Raw genomic sequence first — 25,729 nt, 5'->3', positions numbered from 1 at the left:
TCCCTTGGTCCTACCCTAATGGGTTCATGAGAATTGGCTATAATGAACAAACAATTCTGATGAATGAATTTATTGGTTAATTCATAAAACATATGGCAAGCATCCTCTGCCAGAGTATTTGGGCAAAGGAAAAGCAAATGAAAATCAAGAATAAATAAAAAACAATATTTTGAAGTAGAATTGAAAGGTCAACTAATTAGGATTTTTATTGATCTAGAACAGAGAAAATCCCAATTCTATTCTATGCACACTTGCAACAGCTGAGCTCAAGTTGGAGATGAAGCCTATGTTCTCATTAAAACTCACTGTATGCTGGCCCCAATTCTCACACCCTTCTACAAATTGCCATAATCTTGCTTTGTAAATATTATGTAGAAAAATTAATGAATGCTTTACACAGGGAGAAGTTATCATACTCTGAATACCTAGGCCTATGCTATGTTGTCAAACAACCCACAAATCATAGTGGTTCAAATTAACAAACATTTTTTTCTGCCTCACTCAGTGTACTGCTAGTCAAGGTGATTCTACCAGGTACCCTTTATGATCCTGTTCTATTTTTATTTCAACATGTTCTTTTAACATGGCTGATCACTTCACCAGGGAAGACAGTGCTAGTGAAGGATCTTATGCCAACAACTTAATACTCTAGCCAAGAAATGCCACGTAGTACCTAATATCCAAAAAGGAGCTTGGAGTCATTATAAAACACAAAATTCTGTGGGGCTACCATCAGCACTGCCTCAATTCCCTTGCCACCAATGTTCAGACCTCTTCTTTGTTAGTGTCCTCCTCTATCCTGTAGGATGCTACATTTTTTAAAGAAGAATACCATAGTCGAGAGAACTTAGGTTTTCTCCCGGCTACACCAATTACCAGGTAAGTGAGCTTGAACAAATTGTTTAACTTCACCAAGCTTCATTTTTTCAGATTGGATGGTCATAGTACCTATTTTATAGATTTGTGCAGTTAAACAAATAATACTTGGAAAGTGGTTGGCATTGTATAAGCATGCAATAAATGATTGACCATCCCAAAAAAATGCAGTCAAGATCAGAGCTGGGCTTTCTGCTCATTTCCTATCTTCTTTCCCACTGAGAGAAGATCGAAAATTGAGTTTCACTGGCCAGAGAGGGCTGAACTAGGGAATGAGAAAATGCATGTATTCAAGGTCTCTGTGTGGAGGCTATGGAGTCTCTGCGTTGTTTCTGATCCTTGTAAATGCTGCCCCTTAAATGGGCTTCAGTGAGAATTTTGCAACTGCCTTGGTAATGGTAGTGATAGATAACAGGCAACCTAATTCTCTGGAACCCTTTCAAAGCTGGTGTAAGTTAACTTTGGAATGTAAACAATGTTTTACATCAGTAGTGTAAATAACGCCTACACAAGACTTTACCCAAAAGCACAATTTTTCTTTTAAATGTGCTCTCAGGAAGAGGTACTGATGTAACTCTATTTTAAAAAAATCTACTATACAAAAATTCTGAATTTACATCCAATAATGAGAGGTTCATTTCCTCATCTTAAAACAGGATTCAGGAGAGAATTGATTTAAACAGCATACTTTTGCCTTCACTCTAAAGTGGTCTGATTTGCCAACAAATTTTCAAGAACACAGCATTACCTGTAAAGGCTTCTGTGAAGGACATAGATGATCATTAACTTCTCCAAGCACTTTTACATGTGGGAAATGGAATATTGGGAAAGTTAGTACATTTTCCTGTTTAGCCTACTGTTTATACTATCACCATAAGTGATTAAAGACTTGATTGTCACTTTCACTTTGGCTTGTTGTTTTTATTTTTTTAAAGAAAGACCATAACATTTATAGTTTTAGAATTAAATTTTTTTAAAGTTTTATCTTATTTTTAATTGAGAGAGAATTATACATATTCATGGAGTATAATGCAATATTTCAATACATGCATGCATTGTGGAATGATCTAATCAGGCTAATTAACATATTGGTCACCTCAGATTCTTATCATTTCTTTGTAGTAAGAACCTTTAAAATTCCCTCTTTAACTTATTTTTTTTTTACCTATAGTCACCATCCTGTGCAGTAGAACACTAGAAATATTTACAATACCACCAACAGTCTATGAGGGTTCCCTTTTCCGCACCTCCTTCCCAATGCATACCATCATTTATCTTTCTATAATAGACAATGTAACAGGTATGTAATAATATCTCCTTATGGTTTGAACTTTCATTTCTTTGATGGTTAGAGATGTTGAACACTTTTTCATATATTGGCTATTGTAATACCTTCTATTAAGAAATGTCTATTCATGTCTTTACCCATTTTTTGATGGGTTTATTTTCTTATTCTTGAGTAGTTTGAGTTTCTTGTATATTTTAAATATTGGTCCAATATCTATCTGATGCATGATTGGTAGATATTTTCTCTCAATCTATAGATTGTCTCTTTTTTAAAAAAATTGTTTTAATTGGTTATACATGACAGTAGAATGCATTTTGATACAAATGGAACATAACTTCTCCTTCCTCTGGCTGTACACAGTGCTGAGTCACACCAGTAGTGTAATCATACATGTACATGGCTACTAATGTCTGTCTCATTCTACTGTCCTTCCCATCTCCACCACCCCACCCCTCTTCTCACTCCACTCTGCACAATCCAAAGTTCCTTCATTCTTCCCTACCTGCCCCCGCACCCTGACTATGGATCAGCATCTGCTTATCAGAGAAAGCATTCAGTCTTTGGTTTTTTGGGGTTGGTTTATTTTACTTAGCTCATGCTCCATCCCCTTAGCTCATTCACTTATTCTCTAGCTCCATCCATTTACCTGAAAATGCCATAATTTCATTCTTCTTTAAAACTGAGTAATATTTCATTGTGTATATGGCTTGTTGTTTTAATTGATCACCTAGAAAACTGGAAACTTGGGTCTCTCCAACTCAGTTCTTAAAATACAAAAATAATAATAAAATGAACAAAATCCACATGATCATATCAATAGATACATAAAAAACATTTGATAAAAATTGAATATTTTTTTAAATTTTCACAATAATGCTCAATATAATTAACCACAAGAGAAAGAAAAATCAAAGTGACAATATTATACAGATTTCACTCTTTGGGATGACTAAAATCAAAAAGATGGATGATGGATAGGATTAGGGATGTAACTCTGTGGTAGAGTACTTGCCTAGCATATACAAAGCCCTGAGCTCAATTGTCAGCACTGGGGGAAAAACAAATGGAAAAATGCCACTGTCAGAGATGTAAAAAAAATGCTCATAAATTATTGGTAGCAATGCAAAATTATATAGCCACTGTGAAAAATATTTTGATAGTCCTTCAAAAACAGTTACAATAAGATCAAATAATTCCACTCCTATGTACATGCAAAAGAGAATTGAATATTTCCATTCAAAAACATATACACACATGTTCATAGCAGCATTATTCAAAATAGTCAATAAGTGGAAATACAAGTGTGGATTAATTGACAAGTGGATGAACAAAATATGGTATATGCACACAATGGAATAGTATTTAGTCATAAAAAGTAATACAGTACTAATACAAGATTCAACATAGATAAGCCTTGAAAATATTACACTAAATGATATAAGATGGACACAAAAGACCATAGATTGCATGTTTCAATTTATATAGTGTCCAGAATAGGCAACTCCATGAAAACAGAAAGCAGCTTAGCGGTTCTCAGGAGCTGGGGCAAGAAGGCACAGGGAATGACCACTGTGGGCACAGTTTCTTTCAGGTAAGCAGTAGGTGGAGGTATTAGTTGCTCATCCTTGTGAATACTTAAAACCACTGAAGTTTACACTTACAAATGTGAATTTTATGGAATGTGAATTATATCTCAGTTTTTAAAAAGCTTATGAAAAGATCTAAAAAGAAAATGAAAACACAAATAACCTATGATCTGGGGATAAACATCATTAACATTTTTTAATATTCCATTGCAGTCTCTTTCCTAGACATGTACCTATTTTGATCAAGTCAAGCTCATTGCATACATATATAGATATATATGTTTTCCCCCTTTGACATTATATTGCAAGTGGTTTTGGATTTTGTTCAGGGAAAAAATTGTAACAAATTCTCCAAGAAACCCTTTCTCTGAAAAAAAAAAAAAAAATGTTTGATCTTGGGCCAATGGTTCTAGTTCATCCACTGATTGGGCAAGGGCATGAAAATGCTTTCTAGAGGCAAGTCTTCTTACTGAACATGACTGTGAAGTATTGGAAATTGAGGGTTGAGACTTATCAAGGTAGCAACATGGTCTAATGCAATTATCTTGGAAAACTTTTCTTTCTCCCTCAGCATTCCTTTCTTTCATCCATCTCTGATTTTCATCACAGGTCTATAGTCAAAGGCTGCATAATGGCTAATGATTAACCAGCTGCCCTGATTATTTGCCAAGCTAATGGTCGTACAGGAATATTGCATGTTGAACAATAAAATCCTTGGATACTGCACATTAACGGGTACAGTATGTATTCTAAATGTTCTCCATTTGAATGGGAAAGTCTGGTACATTTTATGTAGGGTTTTTTCCTCTTTATATTTCATTTGGAAGTTAAAACAACATATCATCTTTTCAACATCCATGGAAGACTCCCAGTGTTTTAATTTACAAACAAAAATTAGATATTAAGACACCAAGTTAAAACACAAAAGTACTGGGACTTGGGGTTATGGCTCAGTGGTAGAGTACTCACCTAGCACATGTGAGGCACTGGGTTCAATCCTCAGCACCACATAAAAAATAAATAAATAAAGGTATTGTGTCCATCTACAACTAAAGATAAATAAATAAAATGTTTTTTAAAAATACAAAAGTACTGTGATTCTTCCTGGAAACAGAAATTATATAAAACATTGAGGCAATGCAATAGCTCCTTATGAAATAGGTACTATATATAATACTATAAAAGTATTTCAGATGATAGTTTAGGTTAAATATATGATACAGATGATAATCATCAGAAAGCATTCATTTAACACTTTGTTTTCTAGGCCCCTGACAATAATTAATTGGTTGCCAGATATAGCATAACAATGGTCCATTTATTATAAAGTCAATTGAGATTCTCATGGTTAAATTTGCTCAAACCCACCCAGCAACTCAGTGGCAGATTGGCAGTTCTGATTCTTTAATCCCAGGCTGTTCTAATGCTGCAAGATCACAAGGCTTTTATAATGGAGCTTATAAAAGCACATTTTATATGAGGCAACTATTTAGAAAAAAATATGACCTTTCATATTATATCACCATTTTCCACATAAAAGCCTCAGCCAGCCTCTTAATTCATGTGACCTTTGGAAGCCATAAAATCACTTCACAGGGAGAGTTGATGTAAATTTGACTGGGGCCTGTTCCTTCTGACCCAGAGTAGGTAGGAGCCAGCCACCCACCACACAACCTAGCGAACATCAAAATTCACTATCCCAGGAAGAAATCTGCAGTCTGGCCAAATCATTTGAGTTCAGCAGTGCACTGCTAAAGACAGGGCTGGTATTGCTAGCTACAGATTTCATCTTTGTATCTCTATTACAAACTTGAAAAAGCTTTTAGACTTCCCAGCTTCCTAGAGATGAATACTTCAGAGAGAGTAACTAATTCAGGACCTTAAAAACCAAAATTCTAAGAATATGTATGCATAAAAATTAAAGTCATCAGGAAGAAGTAGATAGTTAGTGGAATTTCTGTCCATTATGTGACTGCTCTACTTTAGAATTTGATGAATGACCAAATTTTTTTAGTTGTAGATGGACACAATATTTTTATTTATTTATTTTTATGTGGTGCTGAGGATCAAACCCAGTGCCCCACACAGGCTAGGCAAGCACTCTACCACTGAGCTACAACCGCAGCCCTTAAATTGATTTTTATACTATATCGGCATTATAGGTAATACCAAAGAGTTGAATGAATGAAAAACGAAATAACCAAAATTTGTTGAATTTTATGCTTCCTACTTTTTTCAATGTATAGATTTATGTACCTAAGTGAGATTCTATTTTGTATGTGTTTTTAATCCTGATTTTGTTCACAAGCCATGATATTAACATATTCCCCCATGTGATTACAAATACTATGAGAACATCATATTAAAAACTCTTGTCAAATATCCCAACATGTAAATGTGTTTTAATTTATGGAAATACTCCACTATTAATAATATTTACCATTTTGGGGGTTTTTATGTCATAAATAAAAATCCAGTGACCAGCCTGTGAATAAAATATTTTTTATGAATTTCAACTTGGTTTTTTTGCAATGTATTGGTATGTATTCAATCATTGTTCATCATTGAAGATGAATATCACCAACAATCTTATATTTCTCTCTCTCTCTCTCTCTCTCTCTCTCTCTCTCTCTCTCTCTCTCTCTCTGTATATTGCTGCCTTCTTCTTGCACCAATAAACATTAGATTTGGACTATGAACCAAGGAAGCAGGGTCAATACCGTGTTTGTACCTGCATGCCACTGACATTCCGTGAACTTCCTTGGATGACAATCACTGCTCCTTTAATAACACTCAAAACACTTCAACCCCATGTAAGCTATGAAACTGAACCTTGAACTGAAGATAACTAGGAGAATTATGTAAGAAAGAGACAGAACAAGAGATGCTCTCAGCTCTGGTGGTTTTCAGACATTTTTGAAAATCTTTTTTATCTTATGTTTTATTGCCAAAACCCAAAATCCTAGCACAGCATTAAGGTGGGGTTTTAAGGGGGAGATTTGCAGTATGTACTAGTACAGCCCCACCCTGGAAATGTCTAGGGTTCTCTCGGCTATGATCAAAAACTTATTAGTTTGAGAACTCAAACTTAGCAGATATATTTACTTACCTGGGTGGAAAAACTGTTCTTTTCTGCTTCAGGGAAATTTTAAAATGCTAAAAGTCTTGCCATCTTTCTAGGCAATATTGTCCTTCTGAGACAATTTTGGCCACCTGATTTCTAAGTGTTTGGCCAAAATGGATAACTGTGACTGATTAGGGTTAATCTTCTCTGACATCACACAACATAGGGGAAATCATTCCACACCTTTTCTGCAAGGAAGGTGGAGAATTTGTAGAGATGACTCAGAATCAGGGAATGGAAATGACAACAGACATCTAAACAGAACACTGAAAACAAAAATCCTTCTGAGTTCACTGGTGGAGAGAATAGAAGATTTCCAAGTGTAGCAGAACTGAGCCTCCTGCAGTTAGTGGCAAAGAGCCATTCCCAGCACTACAAGGAAGTGAGGTGAGAGCAGTCAAGGCCCTGTTACATCTGTTTGCCGAGTTCTGAGGCCTCACCAGCTATCAGGTAGTCTTTTTATGGAAACCAGATAAACATCATGCGTCACTGTGGCTATGTCACATTATCAGGGAAGTGGAGGGAAGAGTACTATGAACTGCAGATATGCTAGAGTACGGGTCTCTCCAAGCATTTAGCATACAAAACAAGAAAAAAAATTGAAATGTGTTCTACCAATGATGCTTTTTTTAAAAAAATAAGTCATACAGAAAAATAATCCTAAATGTCTAGATGTTCCCAGAGGCATGTATGTGGTTGTGTCACACCCCTCACCCTAATGGACTTATGAGTCCATTAGGGTGAGGGGTGTGACTTATGAGTCCATTAGGTTTGGGATCTTCCAGGCCCAAGAGGCTGAACATCTACATTCTTTCCCCAAAGCAGACACTTGTAGGAACTCCAGTCCTCCAAGGTTGAAAAGGCCTTTACTTCTACTCTGCGCTTAGTCTTGTGCTGAAGGCATCTAATGGAGGGAGGAATGAAAGAGAGGACTTCTGCCCTATCTACTCCACTGTCCCCTCATCCTTACCTATCAACCCTTCTTGACCAATGAGTCGATTTCTTGGGTTCAAGTCTTTCTTGCATGCACTATGTTTTGATGGATCCTTATCCTTTCCTCACCCCCTCTTCTTTGTGGCCACCGTTATGTATCATGACCCTTTCCTGAGGAGTCTGGGGTGTGTAGACATAATATGGAACAAGTCAGTGCACTATTTATCTCTTCAGTCAGTTTTATCTGGCTAGAATATTTAATTTAGAAGGCACTACCTGACTCCAAAATGGTTTGTGCAAGTATAGCCTTCCCCCTCTCTCTCCTCCCATTCCCTCCTGCTCATTTCTCATGCTGTTCTTTTTAAAATTATTATTATCATTATTATTTGCTTATGCTCCCAAGAAAGACTCCAGTAACTTCTTTTCACTTGGTCAAATTGTCCCAGACACTAATAAGGTTTAATTGTTGGCCTGAGAGTGTTGTCAAGGGGCACAGTGATCATTGTGCTAGTGCCTAATTAAGAAGGAGGGAGGTAACACATGGACAGGGATCACAGTGTAATGAAAAGGGAGGAAATGAAGTCAGAAAGTTGAAGAGATATAGGCACTGCCTTGTTCATTGCAGCTTTATTCAGAATAGTCAATATGGAATCGACCTAATCTCCATCAACATTTGAACAGATAATGAAAACGTGACATGTACACACATTGTAATCCATGGAATATTATTCAACCTTATAAAATAAGGAAATCTGTCAGTCTGTCATTTGTAACAACACAGATAAATACTTAATAAGGCATGCACAAAAAGACAAATACTGTTAAGACTCACTTACATGTGGGATCCAAAAAGATTGAACTCATAGAAGCAGAGTAGCATGGTGGTCATCAGGGACTGGAGTGAGGTGGGATTAAATTAGGAAGTTGCTGGTCAAAAGATATAAAATTTCAATTGGGCCAGAGAATACATTTAGAAGACTAATTATATATCACGAAGAGTATAGTTAATAACAATCTATTATGTACTTGAATATTCTGAAAGTAAATCTATTTATTGATATATTTATTTATTTATTTGTTGGTACTGGAGATTGAACCCAGGGTCATTCTTCCATTCCAACCCTTTTTAATTTTTATTTTTAGACAGGGTCTCACTAAGTTGCCCAGACTGGCATCCACTTTCCAACTTCCTGCTTACTTACCTTCCCAATGGTTGGAGTTACAGATGCACACCACTGCACCTGACTGAGTAGATTTTAAATGTTCTCACTACACATGTACACACACATACACACACACACACACACACACACACACACACATGTGAAATAAAGGACTGTGAATTAGCTTGATTTACTCATTCTAATACATGCATAAATCAAACCATCATGTTGTACACAATAAATATATATAAATTTTATTTGTCAATTAAAATTTTTAGATTTACATTTTAAAAGTGATGAAAAGGAAAAGGGACTTGGAGTCCCTAAGAACTGGGTCAGAACCCTAGCTGCAGCATTTACATGGACAACATTTTGAACTTGAAGAGTGTCTATTTTCTCATCTTTAAAATGCACCTAATAACACTTACTGCAGTAAACTCCTAGAAATATTAAATGAACAACTGCAGGTAAAAAGGAGGTTATACAGAATCAGTTTCAGGGTCTGACTCTTCTGCCCCTCAATTTCATTCCTTCTGTTCTCCCAGATCTAGGTCCTCTTTCATCCCATATGTGACACATAGATGAAATTTAGTAAATAGTTCTTGACTGAATGAATTAGTGTGAAAATGTTTGTCAAATGTGTGGAGTAAGATTCCTTTTGTGGTCAATCCAAATTCTTTTGCATGGGTGCTACCTTAGATTTCCACAATTCCCCAGGACAGCAAGAGATACACAGGTGAGGATATTAGTACTGTTTCTTATGTCTATCAGCATGTATAACTCAGAATTTCAAGTAGGTATTTTCATTGGGTATATGTATGCAAATTTTCTATTTCTAGGAAGAGTTTCCTACATTATGCTCTCCTATGCTTGCAAGGAAAGGCTTGGATGCTGTCAACTCCACTGACTCTCCGTCTTATTTTCTGTTACTGCCTTTCCTTTCAGCACCCCAGCACCTTTTACACCCAATGCCTTTGCATGAGTCATTCCCTCCATTCCACTCATCCTTCCTTCAACCCACTGTAGACTAACTTGTCCTCTACCTCAACCATTGCTTCTAGGAAGACTTTCCTAACACCAGATTTTTTCTCTCTCATCGATCTCTGAACTCTTCCTTTTCTGTTCATCACTTCTATGATTATTGCATGTGTCATTTTATTTTCTGTTAGTTTGGTTATTGTCTCCTCCCTAGATTGTCATCCTCATGAGAACTGGGTCAACATCTCTTGCTTTCCTCTGTGTTTCAATAGTACTCCGTAGTCCCCAGCACACAGTAGGTGCTTAAATAGTATTTGTTGAAGAAATGAGTGGAGAAGTAAAAGCATTCATGAATTCACATTGGCTCTTCTTCAGGTAACACTCCTCCAAGTAGGAAATGTGATGTTTCCTATGGGGTCATTTTATATAGTTTGGTAAGCGTGAAATGCTTTTACTCTATCTTAACCCCTAGTGTTCTACTTGTATTGTTTTTAAAAAGTTTCTCATAATTAAAAACACAACCAAATTTTCAGTGCACATTAGAGAAAATACAGGGAGAAACGCCCTTTCGAGTAGCTAAACTCCATGGGTCACATTGGCTCATTACTGTGCCTCACTTGCATCTAGAGTGAGCAGCAGAAGCAATTTTACAATACTGTTCCCAAGTTGATCATCCTCTAACCATGATTTTTCAAGGTAGATATTGCAACGTACCTCTGATTTTCTTCTGAGAGTGTTTGTGGTGGTGCAGATGCAGGTGCACTCCTTTAGCAAGTAAAACGTGACTCATGAGGTGTGTGACATCACAGAAAGCTTAGCAAGGGGGAAAGGTAACTAGAGTACAAGTGCCTGGCTGGTGTTACTAGGTTACTATCTGATAATCTTCTTACTTATCTTGGGCTTCTGCTGTTTTCAATTCTATTTAGTGAAGACTGGAGCTACACTGATGTGTCTAGTGCTGCTGTAATATATTGACTCTGGTCAAAAGGTAGCTATTCACAATAATGGGAAGTTGAGAGTTTAAAACACAGTGAGAGATGTGGACAAAATTATGGGGAAGGGCAGTGTAGGGAAAAATTTTTCCGACTTATTTAAGTTCCATTTTTTAGTATCTGACTGCACATAATTCTTCAAAAGACTTACTTTACCAATATAAAATATGCTCCTTATGGTATTAATGTTTTCACTTGTTTGACAGATACATACTGTAAGTATTATCCTCTCTCAGGTGGGAGAAAATTGGATGAATAATGTGATTTTCATTTGCTCAAGTTTGCCACTTATAAAATTGGAATAACTGCAAGCCAGCTTTCCCAGAAACATAAGAAGAATCCACCAACAAACTATCATAAAACCTGAATATTTAGTGATATAACTGGGAGGTTAGAAAGAGTTGTGGACTTTTGTCTCTATTAAGGCCAGATTAACAGAGCTATCAAAAAATAAAAAAAACTCTTAAATGAGCAGGGTCATTCAGTCATTCATTCAGGTAGGAAATCACACCCTTTTAAGCAGCTAATATTTCTCATTGTAGAGGACTTTCACCTCTTTTGTGAGATTGATTCCCAAGTATTTTATTTTTTTTGAGGCTATTGTGAATGGGGTAGTTTTCCTAATTTCTCTTTCTGAAGATTCATCACTTATGTATAAAAATACATTGGATTTATGAGCATTGATCTTGTAACCTGCTACTTTACTAAATTCACTTATGAGTTCTAAGAGTTTTCTGGTGGAATTTCCAGGTTCCTCTAAATATATAATCATGTCATCAGCCAACAGGGATAGTTTGAGTTCTTCTTTTCCAATTCGTATCCCTTTAATTTCTTTGGTTTGTCTAATTGCTCTGACTAGAGTCTCAAGAACAATGTTAAATAGAAGTGGTGAAAGAGGGCATCCCTGCCTTGTTCTAGTTTTTAGGGGGAATGCTTTCAGTTTTTCACCATTTAGAATGATATTAGCCATGGGCTTAGCATAAATGGCCTTTACAATGTTAAGGAATGTTCCCACTATACAACACTAAAGAAAGAAATTAAAGAACACCTTAGAAGATGGAAAGATCTTCCATGTTCTTGGATAGGAAGAATTAATATTGTCAAAATGGCCATACTACCTAAAGTGCTATACAAATTCAATGCAATTCCAATTAAAATCCCAATGACATACCTTACAGAAATAGAGCAAGCAATTATGAAATTCATCTGGAAGAATAAGAAACCCAGAATAGTGAAAGCAATCCTTCACAGGAAGAGTGAAACAGGGGGTATTGCAATACCAGATCTTCAACTCTACTACAAAGCAATAGTAACAAAAACGGTATGGTATTGGTACCAAAATAGAAAGGTAGATCAATGGTACAGAATAGAGGACACGGACACAAACCCAAATAAATACAATTTTCTCATACTAGACAAAGGGGCCAAAAATATGCAATGGAGAAAAGATAGCCTCTTCAACAAATGGTGCTGGGAGAATTGAAAATCCATATGCAACAGAATGAAACTAAACCAATATCTCTCACCATGCACGAAACTAAACTCAAAATGGATTAAGGACCTCAGAATCAGACCAGAGACCCTGCAGATTATAGAAGAAAAAGTAGGTCCAGATCTTCAACATGTCGGCTTAGGACCAGACTTCCTTAACAGGACTCCCATAGCACAAGAAATAAAAGCTAGCATCAACCACTGGGATAGATTCAAACTAAAAAGCTTTCTCTCAGCAAAGGAAACTATCAGCAAAGCGAAGAAAGAGCCTACAGAGTGGGAGAATATCTTTGCCAATCATATTTCAGATAGAGCACTAATCTCCAGAATCTATAAAGAAATCAAAAAACTCTACACCAAGAATGCAAATAATCCAATCGACAAATGGGCTAAGGAAATGAACAGACACTTCACAGAAGAAGATCTACAAGCAATCAACAAATATATGGAAAAATGTTCAACATCTCTAGTAATAAGAGAAATGCAAATCAAAACCACCCTAAGATTCCATCTCACCCCAATTAGAATGGCGATTATCAAGAATACGAGCAACAACAGGTGTTGGCGAGGATGTGGGGAGAAAGGTACACTTATACATTGCTGGTGGGGCTGCAAATTAGTGCAGCCACTCTGGAAAGCAGTGTGGAGATTCCTTAGAAAGCTTGGAATGGAACCACCATTTGACCCAGCTATCCCACTCCTTGGCCTATACCCAAAGGACTTAAAATCAGCATACTACAGAGATACAGCCACATCAATGTTCATAGCTGCTCAATTCACCATAGCCAGATGGTGGAACCAACCTAGATGCCCTTCAATTGATGAATGGATAAAGAAACTGTGGTGTGTATATATATATATATATATATATATATATATATATATATATATATACACAATGGAATATTACTCATTCATAAAGAATGATAAAATTAGGCATTTGCAGGCAAATGGATGAAATTGGAGAATATCATGCTAAGTGAGATAAGCCAATCTCAAAAAGCCAAAGGACTAATGATATCGCTAATAAGTGGATGATGACACATAATGGGGGGAGGGAAGGGTTAGTGTTAGGGTTAGAGTTAGGGTTAGGGAGGGGGGCAAGTATGGAGGAAGGAAGCTGTGTATAGAGGGAAAAGAGGGGTGGGAGGGGTGGGGTGAAGGGAAAAATAACAGAATGAATCAAACAACATTACTCTATGTAAATTTATGATTACACAAATGGTATGCCTTTACGCCATGTACAGAGAAACAACATGTATCCCATTTGTTTACAATAAAAAAAAAAAAAGGCAGCTAATATGTGGCAGGGATACTGTTAGGGGCAGGAGGAAAGAGGAATTAAACATGTAGGAAAATAGAATGCTTCATTCTGGGAGTGAGATCTGCAAGTTAAATGCTACAATCATGTTGGTCAGTTACTTTAATATAGAGAATCGTAGGAGAACACAAATAAGGAAGTTCTAATGCCTCTTGGCAGAGTCCAGGGAGGCTTCAGAAATGAGGCGGTCAGGGAGCAGCTGGTCACAGATGGATGCCTATTTCCTCAACAACATCTTTATTGGGCACAGAGGCAATCCATTGCATTGCTAAGCAGAAAGTTTATGAAGGAAAATCAGACACATCTGAGAATGGATTGATATTTACATTGTTAAGCAAGAAACACATTTGAGGATATACTACTATTTGAAAAGTTAAATAACAACTCTTAGGTTCACCTAACTCTAAGGTAATATTCATATGACAACCCCAACACTTACTATCATCACTAACTTTTATTTGTAATGTCATCTTATTAAAATGATTATTTATTAAATCTAAAGAACCTATATATTTAATGCTAGGCACTGATCTCATTTAATTTCCACAGTTAAGCTGTGAGAATATCATCTCCACTTTACAAATGCAGTATCTGAGATGAAACTAAGTACATCGTTTACTCTGCAGAGAAGGATGGTGGGGTAAGGGTGCCCTGAGCGCCGGTCTGACTGACGTCAAGGTGCATGTTTCCATCCTCTCAAGTCCAAGGAAGTATTTGAGAAATCAGAAAAAAAGATTTGGAGGCATGAGACAGAAAAGATGACAAGTCCTCTTTAATTAACAGTGAAAATACATGATTCATTGAAACAAGAGGCAGAAGCAGAATGAGGCTCTAAAATGGTGAATATGGTTACTTTCTTCTGGAAAATTTCAAACATCGAAAAATGTATTTGAAAATGTATTTGAAAAGCATTATTTGCTCTAAAAAGAATCTATGATACTACTGATAATTTTCAAAATTAAAATGAAACTTCCATAAGAATGAAGAAAAACTCAATTGTTTAAAGTTATGGTGACATCGTTAATCAAATATCAAATAAAAGAAAGTTCATTCTGAAAAGATCAATCTGAATGAGCAACTTTAAATCATTGTAGACACATATAAAAGACATTCTACATACAAGGAAGACTCTCTTATTCACTAGAAATTAATAAGGAGGGATATTATAATGAGATGCAGCCCAACAATGTCTCACATAAAAATTTCTAGGACACACACACACACACACACACACACACACACAAAGGTCTTCTTCTTTAAATAGACTAGACAAGAAAAACATGTACAAACCTTAAGAAATTCATGCCAGAAAACAGGGATATGTGTATTTGCTATAATAAAAAATAAAGAAAAAAAAAGCTGGAATTATCTTAATTAGCTATTTACTCTAGCAAGACCTGAATGGAGTGTATATGTGACATTTTAGAAAAAGAGTTGTCCTTTTTCACCTAGAATGTCCACCCTATGTCCATCCCAGCTGTCAAGACTCAAGTCTCCAGTCTTAATGTTGTTTAAGAAACCAGGCTCTAATAAATATAATTAGCAGAGTCATGATAAAGATGATATTTAACTAAATGTTTACTGACCCAACTTAGGCACAAAGAAAGTATAATTTTATCAGAATATTTCAACAGAATTTTCATGAGGATTATTAAGGTCAGGTCTACAAAAATTTAGCTGAACCTGATTGGAAACAAAGATTTAAAACAAAAGTTTTAAAAACTGTGTCTCATTAGCCACAGCTTTCCAGTAGCTCCTCCAGCAGTTAGAACCTCAGGGACATTATCCTCCACAGATCCCAGGCCAGCTTCTCAAACCACTCTGCTTCTGAGGGGATCCTATGGCAGTCAGCTCCCCCAGACAGGTGCTGACTCAGTCTCGCCAGTCAGGCGTAATGGAGAGCTCACCTGGATGAGCTGGTCAGTACACCTCTGATGTGAGAGAAAGAACGGCTCCCTTCTTCTCTAATTAGACACTAGCCAACCAAATGACTAGATTCCTAGGCGTAGGCTATCATTTTACCACCTGGATGAGAAACAGAGAGATGGTACAGATATGATTCTTCAGCAAATTGGCTACAGCTGCCAAATTGCACATGAGGGCAGCCCAAGACAGCAACTATTTAACAGAATATCTGTGTTAGGCCTAAAATTTTCCTAAAACATGTTTTTATATACCTTATGTTGTTAATCAGCAGGTGGGGTGAGGTATATGCTAAGACATGTAGATTAGACATCAGTTTATCATTCTAATTGGATTAAGCTAGAGAAAGTCACAGGAACAAATAAGAATTCACTTAAGGTTATAGCTGACTCTTTTGCCTCAGTTTATTCACCTGTTAAATGAGACAGACAAATAACCAACTAAGGGCACCTCCTGGTATTGAGCTGAATATAACATAAATAAGGAAATGTTTTTTAAATGTTAAAAAAAAGTTTAAAAAAATTTTTATTGTGAATGATTTCCCTCTTATTTAAGCTATTGACTTTTCAATGTTTTGAGTTTTGTTTCTACCTTCATAATTATTACTTACATATGCAGAGAAAAATTATTCAAATTTAAAAGTAAAATTATAATTAATGTATAAAAATGCTTAACCCTTCCAGATTAACAAGATTCTAAATAACAACTTCAAATAGAACATGAAATTAATGAACAAAATAAATTGCAATTTTGAAAAATAAAATATACTTAAGAGATTTGTTAAAAGGATAGATCCCTGCTCAGTGTTCTTACCATAATAAAATAAAATTTAAACAGTAAATAATTTGCAACCTTCATTATCTGCTATTTGTAAACTTCTTTGTGGACTTTAGAAAAGGGATGCCTCATGTGAGATTATTGTACATATCACTTGTCAGTTTTAGACTGCTGCAGAATATAACTAGAGTTGGCTCACAAATTATTGACAAAAAATTTGGTTTTGATTTTTATTTGATAATTTTAATTGCAGAATTTATGGAGATAGAAGGATGACTGGTATTCTTATCTTTTCTATTCTATCTAGTCTCATTCTGTCTATGTACATGTGTGTTGGGGAAGATAGGGAGAGGACAAGACAAGAGATTTATTAAAGGAGGACTGATTTTTTTCTGGACCACTTGCACTCTAAATCTACATCCCTAATAAATGACTAGGGTTCTGTGGAACTGCCACTTTAGTAGACACAGTTTCTGCTGTTGTTTTCACAAGCACACAGTGATTTAATGGGTGGCTGGAATCAGATTTCTGGGTTGGGATCTCTGTTCTGCCACTCATTAGCTGTGTGACAGACGGAAAACCATTTAACTGTTCTGTCTCCATGCTTTCACCTGTAGAGTGGGATAATGGACAATTGTGAAGATCAATGAGTCAATTCAAACAAAGCTTAGAACATAGTAACTACTCAATTAGCTTTACACATGACTTCCAAATACACTGCACTTAAAAAACAAAAACAAAAACCTCTTGTTTCTGTGAAAGTTACTTTAATCTTCTTTGTTATGTTTGAAAATAAAAGATACTTCAAGTAAAACAAGAAGACAGAGAAAGAAAGAGGAGAAAGGAAAAGAAAAGGAAAGAAAGAAAACATTGATTTGATTACACTAGCCCATTAGCTGTGGAAGAAATGTATTTCAAATCCAAATTAGAATTGAAATAGAAGACTCCTGATAAGCAAAGACTCAATCATTCCAGAAGGAATTGCCTGTGAAACTTGAACTACTGCAAACAGAGGCCACCTTGTGAAAGCAAGATCTGCAGGCATTATTGTAGACACAGTCCTTTTGGAGGACAGCCCAAGGATACAGACCAAAAGTATCCAGCTTTCACTCCTCGTCACTCCATAAGCCCTTTTCTTGGGAAAATAAGCACCAAGAAATGAATCAAGAGAGGAATAAACTCTACCATGTTCATAAAAATGGCTATCGTGATATTATGTGTAATCTTGGAAAACTACGAAATGACATAAATATCTCATAGCAGAATGTCTACTTGAGGGAATATTATACCATTACTTAAGGCAATAAAGCACTCGCAATATGGAAAATACTTTTAATAATAAAGAGAAAAAATAACTTAAAAGTCCCTATGTAATTTTATTTCTGCATCTTCATGCCAACATATTTATAAACAGTTTGTGTAATTGAACAATTAAAAGCAATAAGGAAACTGGGAGAAAATCACTGGATCTTGTCTTAAACAATTGTGAGTAAAATTTCTTTGTAATGTTCTATATTGATACTAAAAGAATAAATACCAGATTAACATATTTATGAAATATAAGGGAACGAATCAGGCAACTTTTGTTTTAATGAACTGATATCTTAGATCGTTGATTGATTTCATGAATTCTTAGATTTTTACTACCTTTCTGCTGCTACTGACACTACTACAACATTTATTTCACATCTGTGACAAGACCCCTGCAGGTTATGACTCTGCAAATCCAAAGTGAAAAAGCATGCTAAATTTTTCCTTTTAAGAAGTAAATGTGAAATTACCTAAGTGAATCCTACCATCATGCCCACATACAAGAATGGGGTCCTAATTAGAATAAGATATATCCTTGTTTAATTTTATGAAAATGGGTTCTACTGTAATGTATATGAAGAACCAATAAAATAAAGTTTAAAAAAGAAGTAAGTGTAAAATGTTCAATAGTCAATGACTATACACAGTAGGAAGAAGAGTAAAATCCAACATTTATTAACACCTATTATGTGACATACACAGGCATCTTAAAAAGATACAACCTCTCATTTAAAATACCAAAAGGAAGTTGCAATTGACAGTAAAATATATTGATCAAATGCCATTCCAGTCAGGCACCAGGCTTGCCTCTAAGATTTACATAACCACAGGTGCAGACAGGGGAGGACACATGCTGCATAGAAGAGGTGGGCTCCCTGCTGCCAACATTGGCACCAGGTTTCAACCTCAGACTCAGAACATGACAACCCAGAGCACACCTGAGCTGACCAGGCTGCCCCCGAGGGTTGGTCCAGTCCTTCATGCTGAAAGTCAGCAAAAAATAAATAACAGGAGACCAAAGCACCCCTCTGCCACCTAGTGCAATGGGGATCCAAAGGACAAAATCCATCTTGAGAAAGAAAAAGCCAAAGAAATAAGCCACCATCATATGGACTTGAACTTAGAATTCACAGAATGTTATCTTAAAAAGAAAGAAAGGAAGGAAGAAAGACAGAAAGAAAGAAAGAAAGAAAGAAAGAAAGAAAGAAAGAAAGAAAGAAAGAAAGAAAGAAAGAAATCTGATATCAAAACTGGCTGTTTAAACTGAAGAAGCCAGAGAAACCATTAGTTGGTGGTATTTTTCTTTTTCTTTACTACCCAGAATAATAAGGTGGGGGGAGGGTGAGAATTGAAGAGAACCCAAGTTTAAGGAACTTAGATAGATTATAGAAAATGAAGCTAATTTTCCTTATCTAAGCAGTATGTGAATACCTTTCTGTATTGTGAACTATCAGAAAGCAGAAATTACGTTTTCTTCCTCTACTTATCCCCCATCAGAAATTGGCACATTTGCTCCTGCTAGTTACACACACACAAAAAAAATGGCCCTGAATGCATAAATCGTGAGACTTGAAAGATTAAAGAGGTTTCCTAAACCATCATCCTGATTTCAGACATATTCACATAATTCAGCACAGAAATCTCTTTCCTGGGGACCTAGAGATTGACAGTGAGTCTGCTTTGACTGGTGCATTAGGAAGCAGAACAGTTACTCTCCACCAGCCCTACATTTCCTTTCTTTTGCTTTCTTCCTTCCATTGCAGTTTGCAGACTTGTTTGTTACTTTCTGACTATTAATAAATTTCTGTCCTACCTTTCCCCACCCTGATATCATATCAGCTTATTCTTCCAACTAAAAAACACCAGCCTTATTGAACCATCTAGAATATCATTAGAGCAAAATAGCAAAAGCATTTTTAATCTAAAAAAAAAACCTGCAAAGAAGTTGAATTATCACTGTATGGATTATGTTGGTGTTTCAGAACTTAAAATCTTATTCCCCAATAAGAGATGCCTCCTGATTACTTACTGGATCATCCTGAATCACCCTGATACCCTAGCACAATACATTTTGTACACTGATTAAGATATAACACTTACCATATATACAATCGTCCAGCTTTGCTGTGTTTTGTTTTGCTTTTGTTCTGTTTGGTTTTATTAATTTGTTTTGTTGTTATAATTTCCTTTTTCCTTTGAAGAAAAGGAAGAAATTTCCCTAGTTACACCTACTTTAGGGATATTTATTTGGAAGAAAAAATAGTAACTTGTGATTATAGTTTAAGTCCTCAAAACAGAAAAATGTGCCAAATTGCTTAACCAAATGCAGATTTGGTAGGGATTCCAGAATTACTCCTGAGTCAAGGCCTTGGAGAGTCTGAACCATTGCTTATCTTTAATTTATGGTTCTCTGCTAAGGGCCACACTGAACTGATTGTACACAAGGTTAAAATTTTGGCTTAGAAAGATTGTGCATCACAGAACAGACATCAAGACAAACTTGCAGTGCATTCTTTTTCTTACTTTTGCATCTGTTTCCCTCAGCTAAATACTCCTTCATGTAGGTGTATTTAGTCCTGACTAACACAGCTGTCTACAAAAGCAGTCTAAGATAAAGACAGAATGTTGGATAGGCTATCCTCATGTTGCTGGGCTCTTTCATTTCCTTCTTTGTTATTTTGGCCTCTTAAAATGCTTTGGTCTCATAAACATAAAATATTGTTTGTGGCCTCCCACCAGAAATGGTCTGAAACAATTCAACATTCTGATACACACAATTTAAAAGTGTGTGTATCTCCAAGTTTAGAGTAAAATGTTCTGATATAAAACTGTGCTTTTCTCAAGTTTGTGCAGTACAAAATGAAATCTTCCTTTTGGTGCTTACATGTATACCTGCACCAGCTGAACTCACTATTCCAGAGAATCAGGAGACAATCAAGGTAGCTATAGGACAGTGAGAGCCCTGTGGCTCTATTCTCAAATCTTCAGCACAGAACTCCCCTGTGGAAAGGCAGCTGTGTAGCTTGCATGGATTATCAGTCTAGGTCCTGGTAGGAAACACATGGTGTGCTCAAATTGGGTCCTTTAAGAAAGGATTAATAGAGGGACATAGATAGATAGATAGATAGATAGATAGATAGATAGATAGATAGATAGAGATATATGTAAAGTGAGGGAGTCACAAATACCCTGAAGCAAGTAACTATGGTGTTGGGAGAAGGAATGGAGGCTACCTTGAACCAGAGGGGATAAGAGGAGGAAGCAGTTACCAAAACCTAGAGACAGACAGAAATACAAAACCCACTCCAAGCCAATCAAACTTTGGCTGTCTCCTGGTGACAATGATTCAAGTACAGACATGTATCTAGATTAGCCTGATACTAGTGAAGCTCAGAACTTATGATCAAAGACTTGAAGAAGTTCTTTCTTCCCTCCTGGAAATGAATGAGGAAGCAGGTGGTCCTGGGAGGTTCTAGAATTTACCTAAGTAAAACCAGAAAAAGAGTGAGCCTGATGATCAGAAGGGTACAAATTGGAGAAAATAATTTACAACTTTACTTTCATGTATACATGAAACTTTACATGTATACATTATATACAAATTATATATTATTTGTATGAATCAAATTATACCTGCTGTATGCTCTGATTCTCTATTTTTCAATTAAAGTTATAAATACATTTCTTTTAGGTTTTAAGTTGGTCAGTATTGGGTTTTGAGTTTTCTGTTGCCAGCAAACAAGGATTTATAATTTTCTTGTCTTTTCAATTTTTAAGCTTCTTCATTATCTAAGCCACTGGAAATAAGGAAAATATATACATCCTAGAATATATTTTCAACTCAAAGCAGATTGATGTCAATCATTCTCATATGTCTGTTCATGTTGGTGTTCACTTAGAAATCAGAGAGTCAATAAAATTCTTTAATGCAATTAAGGCCATTTTTCCCTGACACCTTCTTTAGCAAAATTGCAATGGAAATATTTTTTGTTATCCATTAAAACAATTTTATTTTCCCTTTTTGAAATTTCTCCTTCTTGGCACATACCTGCCCAAGATACCCTTTTTTATGCCCATAGTTTTAATTTTATTTGGTTATTTGCTTATTTCACACATAACTTACTTGATGATAGTGTAAATGTGAAACTTAATCACATTTCACACCCTGCTATAAAAGGAAATCAAAAAACTCAAACTTCAGCTTAGTAACTCAAGACCTTCTTTAGGTTTAATTGTGAGGAACTAGATTCCAAAAGTAGATTAGAAATAAATTAATGTGTGGCAGTCCTCATATTTGTAGTGGCCAGAGCTTATTTAAGCTCCTTGTTTTTGTTTTCATTCTTATATTTATTTTTTTCTAAAGTTCTTGAGGTATTACTGACAAACTAAATCTTCCCGTATTTAATGTGTCCAATGTAAAACAGCCTCTTAATTAGCTCCCTGTAGGGGTTTTACATTGCACGTAAGTTCCAGTTCTTCTTAGTATAGTTTTTCTAGGTAAAATCTTTCAGGAAGCCCTCTCTTCCCTTTTGAGACCACAGAATGAGTATATCTTACTTATCCCAGGGTTTTGACCCACCAGGCAGGGGCACCTCACGTCACCACACACTGGTTGTGATGGTAGGGCCGCCTGAGTCAGAACAAAAGTCCACTGAAAGGCCAGTGTAGCACATGATCACTGTGTGGGGACCAGACAGTACAGCAGACAGTCACGGTTGATCAACTACAGAAGGAAGATAAGACCAGGAAGCCTTTTTGACCTTGCAGACAAAGGTGGGTCACTTTGTGGTGTAGGAAGTTACCTGTAGTGGGCAGATGGCCCTGAAATAACATGAAAAACACAGTGCCTGACTGAGAGACAGTAGTACAATGGTAGCTGTGGCAGAGAACATTTTTTAGGGGCAAAGGCAAACAACTCTGTTTCACATAAATAAATGGAAACTGGGGCAAAGAGAGGCAGCCCAAGGGACCCCACTGACACACTCCAACTTGAGTCAGGAAGAGAACATGGAAGGCTGAACCACTGAGGCAAAAGAATTCAGGGGCCAGAGTGCCTGTGGTTACCACGGGACACAGGAGTTAGGGCAGAGGCTGAACAGTGATCGCGATCACATCATTCTCTGCTGTGATCAGCTACACGTGTGCTGTTGTGTGAAGCATGCATACGATTTGCCTAAAATGTCATTTTGATTTTCAATTAGCTACTTTGTTATACATAAATCCTCATACCAAAGGTACTAGAAACTGTATGGAGTGAATTGTGTCCTTCTAAAAAGGTACACTGAAGTCCCCAGTTGCTCACTCAGAATGGTATTTTTTGGAAATAGAGTCATTGCTGATACAATCAGTTACCACCCAGTAACTGGAGATTAGGTTGGGTCCTTAATCCCTTAATCCAAACTGACTAGTGTCCTTGCATAAAGAGGAGGAGACAGAGGCCTGAGAGGCAAGTGTCAGGTGACTGTAAAGCCTGAAAATGAAGTGCTGCAGCTGCAAGTCATGGAGTGCCAAGGATTGCAACAGACCAGAAGCTTGGACAAGAGCAAGGGAGGATTCTCCCTGCAGGTTTCAGAGAGATCAGGGACCTACAGATACCTTGATTTTGGACTTTCAGATTCCAGAACTATGAAACAACAAATTTCTATTATTTTAAACCAACTACTTTATGGTTTTTATTTTGTCACATAGATCTAGGAAACTAATACAGAAAGATACCATATTTCATTAAATCCTTGCTTGCAAGATGCACTGTTAGATTTCTATTTAAGAGAAAAAAAAAAAAAGAGGTACCAGTTCAAACATAACATGCTGTCAACTGTGAGATGCAAAATGATTTAGGGATGTTGAAAAAATATATCTAAGAACCTATAAAATATGGTGCCTGGTTTCTATCAGCTCATTTTGATACTAATGTTTGGATGAGTATTAATTTGAATGAGTCATGTAGGATGCCAGGTACCATGACTGTGCTTTCCAGCTGGTGTCTAAACAGGCATCAACCCAGGTTGGACATCCTCAGATAAGTAAGGTATGTAAGGTGATGCCAATCAGGCATATCTCATTTTAAGATAAGCGTGGGATGTATTTTTCACTTGAGTATCACAGGATGTTAATCCTTATCTCTGGGCAGAGTCAAACCCAGGGGAAAAAAATGAATAACCTTAGTATGAATTTTTTGCTACTCCTTCATTTTATTTTTTTATTATGAAGTTTTTTTAACTGGTGCATATTAATTATATAGAAGGGTGGGTTTCACTGTACCAAATTCATATATGCACATGACATTTAAGTGGACTTGTGTGACTGGCTACCACTGCTATCACACTACCCTTGTCCCTTAGTTTCTTAGGATCACTGATATTCTAGGCTAATGGTTCTTAACCTGACTGTACATCAGAATTACATGAGAAATCTTTCTAAAAAACTCTCCCTGAAATTCAAAAGCTTGATAATACTCTATTGATAAAATTATGAAGAAAGATTCTTTCACATCTTTCTGTTATCATACAACCTCTAAAGAAAATTTGGCAATACCTATCAAAATGTGTTTGGATCCAAAAATTCCACTTTTGGGAATTTACTTCAAGGTCTATGTTACTGCAAGCACAAAAATCTTATAGGTAAAAGGTCAGTCGCTGTGCACTATATGTCAGAGTAAGATATGAAAACCATCCAAGTCTATCTGTAGGAGGCTAGTTGAACAAATTTTGCTACATGCTTACAATGTAGTGCTATTTTACAATACAGCTATTTTTAAAAGTAAGGATGAGATTAGTGCTCTGAGGTGTGTGTGATAAAGATTTTCTCCCATTCTGTAGGTTCTCTCTTCCTGTTATTGATTGTTTTCTTTGCTGAGAAGCTCTGTAGTTTGAATCCATCCTATTTATTAATTCTTGATTTTATTTCTTGTGCTTTAGGAGTCTTGTTAAGGAAATCAGGTCCTAAGCAGACATGATGATTTGGGCCTATTTTTTCTTCTATTAGGTGCAGTTCTGTGTTCTAGTGCCTAAGTCTTTGATCCAATTTGAGGTGAGTTTTGTGCAGGATGAGAGATACAAGTTTAGTTTCATTTAAACTGGATTTCCAGTTTTCCCAGCACCATTTGTTAACGAGGCTATCTTTTCTCCAATGTATGTTCTTGGTGCCTTTGTCTAGTATAAGATAACTGTATATATGTGGGTTTATTTCTGTGTCTTCTATTCTGAATCATTGGTCTGCATATCTATTTTGGTACCAATACCATGCCATTTTTGTTACTATTGCTATGTAGTACAGCTTAAGGTCTGGTATTGTGATGCCTCCTACTTCATTCTTCTTGCTAAGAATTGCTTTGGCTCTTCTGGGTCTCTTATTTTTCCAAATGAACTTCATGATTGCTTTCAAGTTCTATGAAGAATGTCATTGGGATTTTAATAGGAATTGCATTAAATCTGTATAACACTTTTAGTACTATGCCCATTTTTACAATATTAACTCTGGCTATCCAAGAGCATGGGAGAACTTTCCATCTTCTAAGTCTTCTTACATAAAGAATTCAAAAAACTTAACACCAAAAAAACCAAATAACCCAATCAATAAATGGGCTAAGGAATTGAACAGACATTTCACAGAAAAAAGATATACAACTGATCAACAAATATATGAAATAATGTTCAACATCTCTAGCAATTACAGAAATGCAAATTAAAGTTATGCTGAGATTCTATCTCGCTCCAGTCAGAATGGTAATTATCAAGAATACAAGCAGTAATAGATGTTGGTGAGGATGAGGGGGAAGAGGTACACTCATACATTGCTGGTTGGATGGCAAATTGGGGTAAGCACTATGGAAAGCATGGAGATACCTCAGAAAACTTGGAATGGAACCACCACTTGACCTAGTTCTCCCACTCCTTGGTTTATACCCAAAGGACTTAAAATCAGCATACAACAATGACACAGTCACATCAATGTTCATAACAGCTCA

The 25,729-nt window shown here is 36.2% G+C and overlaps 1 long non-coding RNA gene across 2 annotated transcripts in view; it reads left to right on the top strand.

The window, feature by feature from the left end:
• The window catches only part of LOC306665452, a 61,505-nt gene extending 46,897 nt beyond the window's left edge, over positions 1 to 14,608 (top strand). The window contains exons 4-5 of one of the 2 annotated variants that reach the window (XR_013765021.1): positions 4,360 to 4,485; positions 14,379 to 14,608. This is a non-coding gene — a long non-coding RNA (uncharacterized lncRNA). Of the gene's footprint in view, positions 1 to 4,359; positions 6,337 to 14,378 lie in introns of those variants that run through there. The other variant, XR_013765022.1, reaches the window with a different exon arrangement.
• Positions 14,609 to 25,729: the final 11,121 nt, after the last annotated feature.

Source organism: Sciurus vulgaris, assembly GCF_902686455.1.
Source record: "Sciurus vulgaris genome assembly, chromosome: 7".
In the NCBI taxonomy this organism is placed as follows: domain Eukaryota; kingdom Metazoa; phylum Chordata; class Mammalia; order Rodentia; family Sciuridae; genus Sciurus; species Sciurus vulgaris.
Note: the sequence above shows the minus strand (reverse complement) of the source record. Positions and strands in the feature narration are given on the sequence as shown.